The sequence below is a fragment of the Oryctolagus cuniculus genome, chromosome 7, assembly GCF_051225735.1.
Source record: "Oryctolagus cuniculus isolate XC-2025 breed Fujian yellow rabbit chromosome 7, ASM5122573v1, whole genome shotgun sequence".
Taxonomy (NCBI): domain Eukaryota; kingdom Metazoa; phylum Chordata; class Mammalia; order Lagomorpha; family Leporidae; genus Oryctolagus; species Oryctolagus cuniculus.
In genome coordinates this window covers 61,296,891-61,304,920 of record NC_142873.1, presented here as the reverse complement: position 1 = coordinate 61,304,920, position 8,030 = coordinate 61,296,891, and positions in this window count along the sequence as shown.

Below are 8,030 nucleotides of genomic sequence, written 5' to 3'. Positions count from 1 at the left end.
TGGCTGATGCTGGTTGGGGCCATAGCCTTCGGAGGTGAAAATGGCCAGAGGCAGGGCCTGAACTGGGGCCCAGCGTCCAGGGCTGCCCCAATACTGGGCCTTGTATGCCCGAGGAACGCTGATCTCATGGTGATGGGAAGCGACTTTCTTTTCTTTTTAAATATTTGTTTATTTTATTTAAAAGGGTTACAGAGAGAGGAGAGGCAGAGAGAGAGGGAGGGAGAGGTCTTCCATCCGCTGGTTCACTCCCCAATTGGCCGCAACAGCCGGAGCTGTGCTGTCCGAAGCCAGGAGCCAGGAGCTTCCTCCAGGTCTCCCACACAGGTGCAGGGGCCCAAGGACTTGGGCCATCCTCTACTGCTTTCCCAGGCCATAGCAGAGAGCTGGATTGTAACTGGAGCAGCCAGGACTTGAACTGGTGTCCATGTGGGATGCCGGCGCTTCAGGCCAGGGCATTAACCCACTGTGCCACAGCGCTGGCCCCGGAACCGGCTTTCCAAGGAGGCCGGGGTATTTCATAATGCTCATGAGCTTTGTGAAATGAGGCGGAGTTAGGAGATCTTTCTAGAAGGTTCCTTGAAGGCAACAACTGCCTGACCGCTTGCCGGCACTCAGGTTCCTTTATTTGCTCGTAGAATGTGTCATTTAACAGATGCTGCGTCCCACTTGCTTGTCTTGGGGCCCGGCCCCAAGCATTGCTCAAAGTTGTGTCAGCAGCCTCTCCACAATTTCAGTTTCTCAGAAACTTCTTGAAACACTTACCACAAACAGTCTTAAAATAGAAAGGCTGTAATACCTTTTCCTACCTGAAAAGAAAAACATTTTTGCTCAAAAAATTTGGAAAGTAGACAGAAATGATAAGAAGAAAAATCACTCCTGCTGATTTGAACCAGTATTTGCTCAGCTGCATGCCTGAAATATTTGTGAGGATTTATATATATACATTTATTTATTTATTTGAAAGGCAGAGTTACAGAGCAGAGAGGGAAAGATCTTCCATCTGCTTGTTCACTCCCCAGATGGCCACAGCACCTGGGGCTGGGCCAGGCTTCAGCCAGGAGCCAGGAGCTGTATCTAGTCTCCCAAGTGGGTGCAGAGGCCTAAGCACTTGGGCCATCTTCCACTGCTTTCCCAGAGCTTGTTAGCAGTGAACTGAATTGGAAGTGGAGCAGCCAGGGCTCGAACCAGCACTCCTGTGGATTGCCAGCACCGTAGTCCAGGGCTTTAATCTGCTGTACCACAGTGCCGGCCCAATTGTTGAAATCTTAATTGGTATACTTTTGGTGTTTCAGGTTATCTTTTAAAAAAGACTTTATATATTTATTTTAACATCAGAAACAGAGAAGGGGAGAGAAAGAGAGAATCTGCCATCCACTGGTTCATTCCCCAAATGACCGAAATGGCCAGGGCTGGGCCAGGCTGAAGCCAGGAGCCAGGAGTTTCTTCTAGGTCTCCCAAGTGTGTTCAGGGGCCCAAGTACTTGGGCCATCTTCCACTGCTTTCCCAGGTGCATCAGCAGCGAGCTGGGTCAGAAGCGGAGCAGCTGGGACTAGAACCTACACCATATGGGATGCCGGCTCTGCAGGCGGCAGTTTAACCTTCTATGCCACAGTGCTGGCTCCTTAATTATTTTACCTCTCTCTCTCTCTCTCTTTCGTTTTAAGGTTATTTTAGCATGTGTTTCTACATTTATTTAAAATACCCAATACATGTAAACTTCAATTGCTATGCCCCATGGTGAGCTTGACCCTGATTCTGTGTCACAGCTGTCCTCTTAGTAACCGGGGCCGAATGTCATGGCTAACAGTGTGCCCTCTGGAGCCAGGCCGCCCCTTTCTTGCCTGTGACCCTGGGCACGTGACTTCCCCTCTCTGTGCCTCCATATATGTCACATGGTTCATGAGGATAATTGCACGCTACTCAGGGGTTGAGTCCCTGGATAGAAAGCACAACATAGACACTCAATAAATACTTGCTACTATATTTACATCTTAATTTTTACTGATTTGAGAGAGAGAGAGAGATATCTTCCATCTGCTGGTTCATTCCCCAATGTCCACAACAGCCAGGGCTGGGTGAGGCCGAACTGAGGAGGCTGGAACTCAATCCAGGTCTCTCACGTGCGTGGCAGGAGCCAAGTATCAGAGCCGTCACCTGCTGCCTCCCAGGGTGCACAGTAGCAGGAAGCTGGAATCAGAAGCGGATCCAGGAAAAAATAAATAAATAAAGAGACCCAGGACTCACATGCAGGCACCCTGAGAGCAGACATGGCCGTCCCAGGCAGTGCCTTCAGCACTGCCCCGGACACCTGCTGCTGTCACCTTGCATTGAGGTCCTGCAGGTTAGTCCCTAGATGCCCACGAGTGTAGTCACCGGGACTAAGATACAGTTTCCTTTCTGCTCTTGATAGCAATGAGCCGGAGTGCTTTTGCTGGCTGTCTGCCTTGCCACACCTCCTGCCTCCCTCCGTCTCTGGTGATCCCATCATGCTCCTGGTGCCTGCCCAGGTGTGGATGCCTCTGAAGCAGGCACCATCTTCCCTCAGCTCTGCAGGCAGGAACCAGGGCCTCTGCCTCCCACACGGACAGTGCAGGGGACCACAGCAAAGGAAATTAAAAAGTCTCAAGCAGGGGGTTGGTGATGTGGTGTGGCAGGTTAAGTGCTGCCTGCGACACTGGCATTCCCTGTGGGCGCCAGTCATGTCCTGGCTGCTCCACTTCTGATCCAGCTGCCTCTCAATGGTCTGGGAAGGCAGCAGAAGAAGGCCCCTGCACCCACATGGGAGACCCAGAGGAAGCTCCTGGCTTCCTCCTGGCCCAGCCCCACCCATTGAGGCCAATTTGGGGAGTGAACCAGCAGATGGAAGATTTCTATCTGTAACTCTATAGATAGATAAATAGATGACAGATCATCCTTTGAAAGGTTTCAAACAGGGGCCAACAGTATTGTAAAAGGTCTCAGCATTAAAATAAGGAAATAGACCTGCTTTGTTCCAGAAGTGAGATGCACCCTGAATGAAATCTGCGCAGGGGCACTGTCCCTTGGGTTACAAAACCGTATGGAACGGGCAGAACGGTGGTGGTGGTTGGGGGCCCTGTGCCGGGCCACCTCCCACCCAGCCCTGCACAGGCTCGCCTCTCTGGCGCCCCCTCGTGGGGGAATCGAGGAGTGCAGGGGGTCCTGAGAGACACTTGAGGAAGTGGCAGATTTGCTGATTTCTCTCAAAGTACTGCCTCGTTTGTGAACGGCTTCCTGTGAAATTCCAAAACAGGTTTAAGCACAAATCACATGGAAGGCAACGTGAGAGCAATTCCGCTGGACTTAGAAAGCCCTGGGCGTCCTGGACTCTCAGGGTGTCTGCAGAGGGGGAGGAGCCAAGGCCCTTGGCCTTGTGGGCCCTGCTGTCCTCTCATGAGGGGCGGGGGACGGTGGAGAGCTGAGGGGAAAAGGGGGTGGGGCAGCGAAGTAGGAAAACACCAAAGTGGACGCGAGAAACAGCTGACAGAATGCCTCCGCAGGCCGCGTGTCCAGGTTCGCGTGTGTTACGCGGGGTGCCCACACAAATGTCTTTATATTTGACAACACTTTGCAAGTTGGGTTTTTGGCAAGAGTTCCAGAATACGCAGGGTGCTGGAAGAGAAATCCTGGCCGTGGCGAATTAAGTGAGTAACTCATAGGAAACCTTTGCAAAGCCGCTTTTGTGCGGAAAGCAGAGAAGTTCTGTGTGACGGGTGATGTGGGTGCGTTTTCATGTGTGTGCCGGGGTGGGCGGGGGCAGCCCTCCGGGGGTGCCTGCCACGCCCATGTCTGGTTTGGGACCTCTGGGTTCAAAGTGCCATTTCGGGGTACAGCTGTCGCGCATTCATGGCGAGCTCCTGGGCAAATCATCCGTGCTCTGAAGCTTGAGTTCTCCCTCCCTCCCTCTCTCTCTTTCTCTCTTTTTAAAGATTTATTTATTTGAAAGTCAGAGTTACAGAGAGAGAGAGAAGTCTTCCATCAGCTGGTTCACTCCCCATATGGCTGCAACAGCCGGGGCTGGGCCGATCCGAAGCCGGGAGCCAGGAGCTCCTTCCGAGTCTCGCATGTCCAGGCCAAGTCCTCTGACTGCAGGTGCCCGCGGCACTGGCACAGCACACCCTCTGCTTAGCCAGGCGGCGTGCTCAGACTTGTGCAAGGCCACACCCTGCAGAGCGCCTGCATCCCACCTCATCTGATGCCGGTAGTGCCAGCCAAGATGCTGTCGAGGCGATAGGCCTTCGGGTTTGTTTTTTAAGGATTTATTTATTTATTTGAAAGGCAGAGTTACACAGAGGGAGCAATGGAGAGAGAGAGAGAGAGAGAGAATCAAAACTTCCTTCCACTGGTTCATTCCCCAGATGACCAGGGTTGGGCCAGGCTGAAACCAGGAGCCTGGAACTCCATCCGGGTCTCCCATGTGGGAACAGAGGCCCAAGCACTTGGGCTATCCTCCGCTGCTTTTCCAGGCGCGTCAGCAGGAAGTTGGTTGGGAAGCCGAGCAGCTGGGACGGGACCCAGTGCCCACATGGGATGCTGGTGCTGCAGGTGGGGGATTAACCCGCTGAGCCACAACACCTGCTGGGCCTTCGGGTTTCGTCAGGTAGTGGCCAGAAAGCCAGGGACAAGGTCCACGGCACTTGTTTGCACAGCCTTGTCCACTGGCAGGTCGCATTTCCTTCTGCCCGCACATCGCGTTACCCCCTCCCCCCCTTAACGTGCATACCTGAGTCGGGATTCAATAAACCGGTTTGCGTCTCCAGATCCTACTCCTCTTCACCGGCTGTGCCCCTGGCGCCACCATGCCGGTCCCTGACCTCTCTGAGACCCGGCGGCCCGCCGGCTGTCCCTTTGGGGAACATCTGTAGCTGCTGGCCTGGCCAACCGTGCGTCCCCAGCTGCTTGCTTCCCTGCAGTGCCCCCCTTGGCACTGTCGCCTCCCTGCTCCCCAGCGGCCCAGGAGGCCGCCTCCTGCTGCACATGCCTGGCCCACCGCTGCTCTTGGCTCAGCTCCTGGCATCAGGAAAGGGGCTTGGGGGGGGAGAAGCATGTGGCAGTGAGTTCTTTTGTGAGATACTGGCACTCTGGCACAGCAGGGTAAGTTGCTGCCTGCGATGCTGGCATCCCATGTGGGCACTGGTTTGAGTCCCGGCTTCTCCACTTCCGATCCAGCTCCTTGCTAACGCTCCTGGGAAGGCAGTGGAGGACGGCCCAAGTGTTTGGTCCTCTGCACCCACGTGGGAGACTCAGAAGAAGCTCCTGGCTTTGTCCTGGCCCAGCCCCAGCTGATGCCACCATTTGGGGAGAGAACCAGAGGATGGAAGACCTCTCTCTGTTTCTCTATCTCGGTAATTCCGACTTTTAAATAAATAAGTAAATCTTAAAAAAAAAAAAAAAAAAAAGTTGGGGCCGGCACTGTGGTGCAGCAGGTTAATGCCCTGGCCTGAAGTGCCAGCATCCCATATGGGCGCCAGTTCAAGACCTGGCTGCTCCACTTCCGATCCAGCTCTCTGCTATGGCCTGGGAAAGCAGTAGAAGATGGCCCAAGTGCTTGGGCCCTTGCACCCCCGTGGGAGACCCGGAAGAAGCTCCTGGCTCCTGGCTTTGGATCGGCGCAGCTCTGGCTGTTGCAGCCAATTGGGGAGTGAACCATCAGATGGAAGACCTCTCTCTCTCTCTGCCTCTCTTCTCTCTTTGTAACTCTGACTTTCAAATAAATCTTTTTTTTTTTTTTAAAAAAAAGTCGACCAGAAGTGGCTTGGTGGGTAGTGAGCAGGAACTGCGTTTTTTTTTTTTTTTTTTTTTGACAGGCAGAGTGGACAGTGAGAGACAGAGACAGAGAGAAAGGTCTTCCTTTGCCGTTGGTTCACCCTCCAATGGCCGCCGCGGCCAGCGCGCTGCGGCCGGCGCACCGCGCTGATCCGATGGCAGGAGCCAGGAGCCAGGTGCTTTTCCTGGTCTCCCATGGGGTGCAGGGCCCAAGCACCTGGGCCATCCTCCACTGCACTCCCTGGCCACAGCAGAGAGCTGGCCTGGAAGAGGGGCAACCGGGACAGAATCCGGCGCCCCGACCGGGACTAGAACCCGGTGTGCCGGCGCCGCTAGGCTGAGGATTAGCCTAGTGAGCCGCGGCGCCGGCCAGGAACTGCGGTTTTGAACAGCCTGGATGAGCCTGGGTCTCCTTCACCTCTGTCCCCAGGAGTTCATGGGCAAGGCCATGGCAGTCCATTGAGTGTCTTTGTACATGTAGGAAATGATGCCACTTCCTTGGGTGGGCCCCACTGCATGCTGGGCGCAGGCTGGCAGTCAGGCCTGGCCACCCGGGGGTCCTGGGGCAGTGCACAACCTGCTCAATCTGCAAGGCCCACAGGTGCAGGCACCGCTCCACTATTACCAATGCCACCGGCTCTGCTGTCACCCAGCTGGGGCGGGGAGTTCCAGGGAGCGTCTTCCCTGAGCTTGTGAATCCACGAAAGTTCTGCCTGCCCCCCCAATCCCATCCTGTGGCTGAGCAAGGCTCAGTGCCCACAGAGTTCCCTGGGGCTGTGGGAGTGTGCGTATTCAGGCCAAGGTATCTGTGAAGAATCCAGGTGTGTGGCTTTCTCCCGCCAGTGCTGGGCTGCTGGAGCACTTCTGTGCAGGTTAGGAAAAGGTGAGTGCGCTGGGAAGACATGGCGCCGACAGGGCCTGAACTGACGGCATCTTGGGTCTGGGGTTTGCCGCCAGCTCCTGGGTGAGCCGCCTGCAGGCTGGACTTCAGCGGCCACAAGCACCCAAGGACAGGGAGCTTTTTGTGCAGTTCCCAATTTGTCCACAGGGTGGTGGTAGTGAGACTCTTGTCAGAGCAGCAGCTTTTGCCTGCAACTCCCTGTCCTGGGGCCCCCGCCCGGGTGCCCTCTACAGATACCCACGCCCACCAACTTAGACGCATTGGGCATCCGTGGGGCCCCACTGCCCTGGCCTGGTTGGAAAGGCTCTTTGACTACCCCTGCTCTGCCCCATTATCTGACAACCACATTCTCCAGCTTTGTGGGCCCCATGGGGTGAGGCCATGTTTTCTCTATCGGCAGATCCTACCTGGGCTTCCAAGCCCGCTCCCCTCCCACCCTGTTCTTCATCTGCAGTGACTCTGCACGTTCCATGATCATTTCATCTCTGAGAGGATTTTCCTGGAAGGCTCAGAGCTGGGAGGAAGGCCCACCTGTCACCCCCACGTGCTGGTCGCAGCCGGGGAGATATGGCGCCTTGCTCCGTCCAGGACAGGGGGAGGAGGGAGGCGTTCTGGGACGGTCCTGGGGGCGGGGTCTCCCTCTCGGCCTCTGTGCAGGCCACAGTGGAAGGAGACAGCCCTGTCCCTGGTGCTCAGCTGAGAGCCTCTCCGGACAGGAACTGAGTGTGTTGGGGCCGGAGGCTTGGTTCATGACATTTAGTCCAGGATTTTGCTCCTCGGGAGTGCTCAGCAAATGGCACGGGGCAAGGAGCTTGGGGCTCTGAATTTAGACCCGAGGGGAGGGATGAGAGCGGCTGGTACCCCTGGGAGTTCCTCATGTGTGAGGCGCTGTGGCAGGGACTTCACATGCGTGAGCCCGTTGAAGAAGACCCCCGTACTGTGGTTTACCCAGAGGGGAACAGGGCACAGGGAGCTAAGTAACCTTCCCGAGGTCACACAGTAGTCAGTGGGGGGAGGCAGGATGCCAACCCAGGAGGTCTGGCTGGAGGCGGTGCCCCTACCTGTTGTCTCCCACTGCCTCCTTCATTTAGGTTCTGTGGATGAGGTGGCCAAGGGACCCTGCATGGCTGGGCAGGGTGGGAGCTGGTCCCCTGGACTGAACCGGGAGGCTGGCCGGCGCCTGCTCTCTGCAGCGCCACCTAGTGGATTCCTGCCTGAAGGACATCCTTGACCATGGCTGCAGCCAACTCGCCTCCTCCCTGGGCCGGCAGCCCCTCCCCTGCGGCTGCCCCCACTCTGTGAACCAGGTGAAGCCCGAGTCAAGTCTTTTCCACCTGCCACCTGC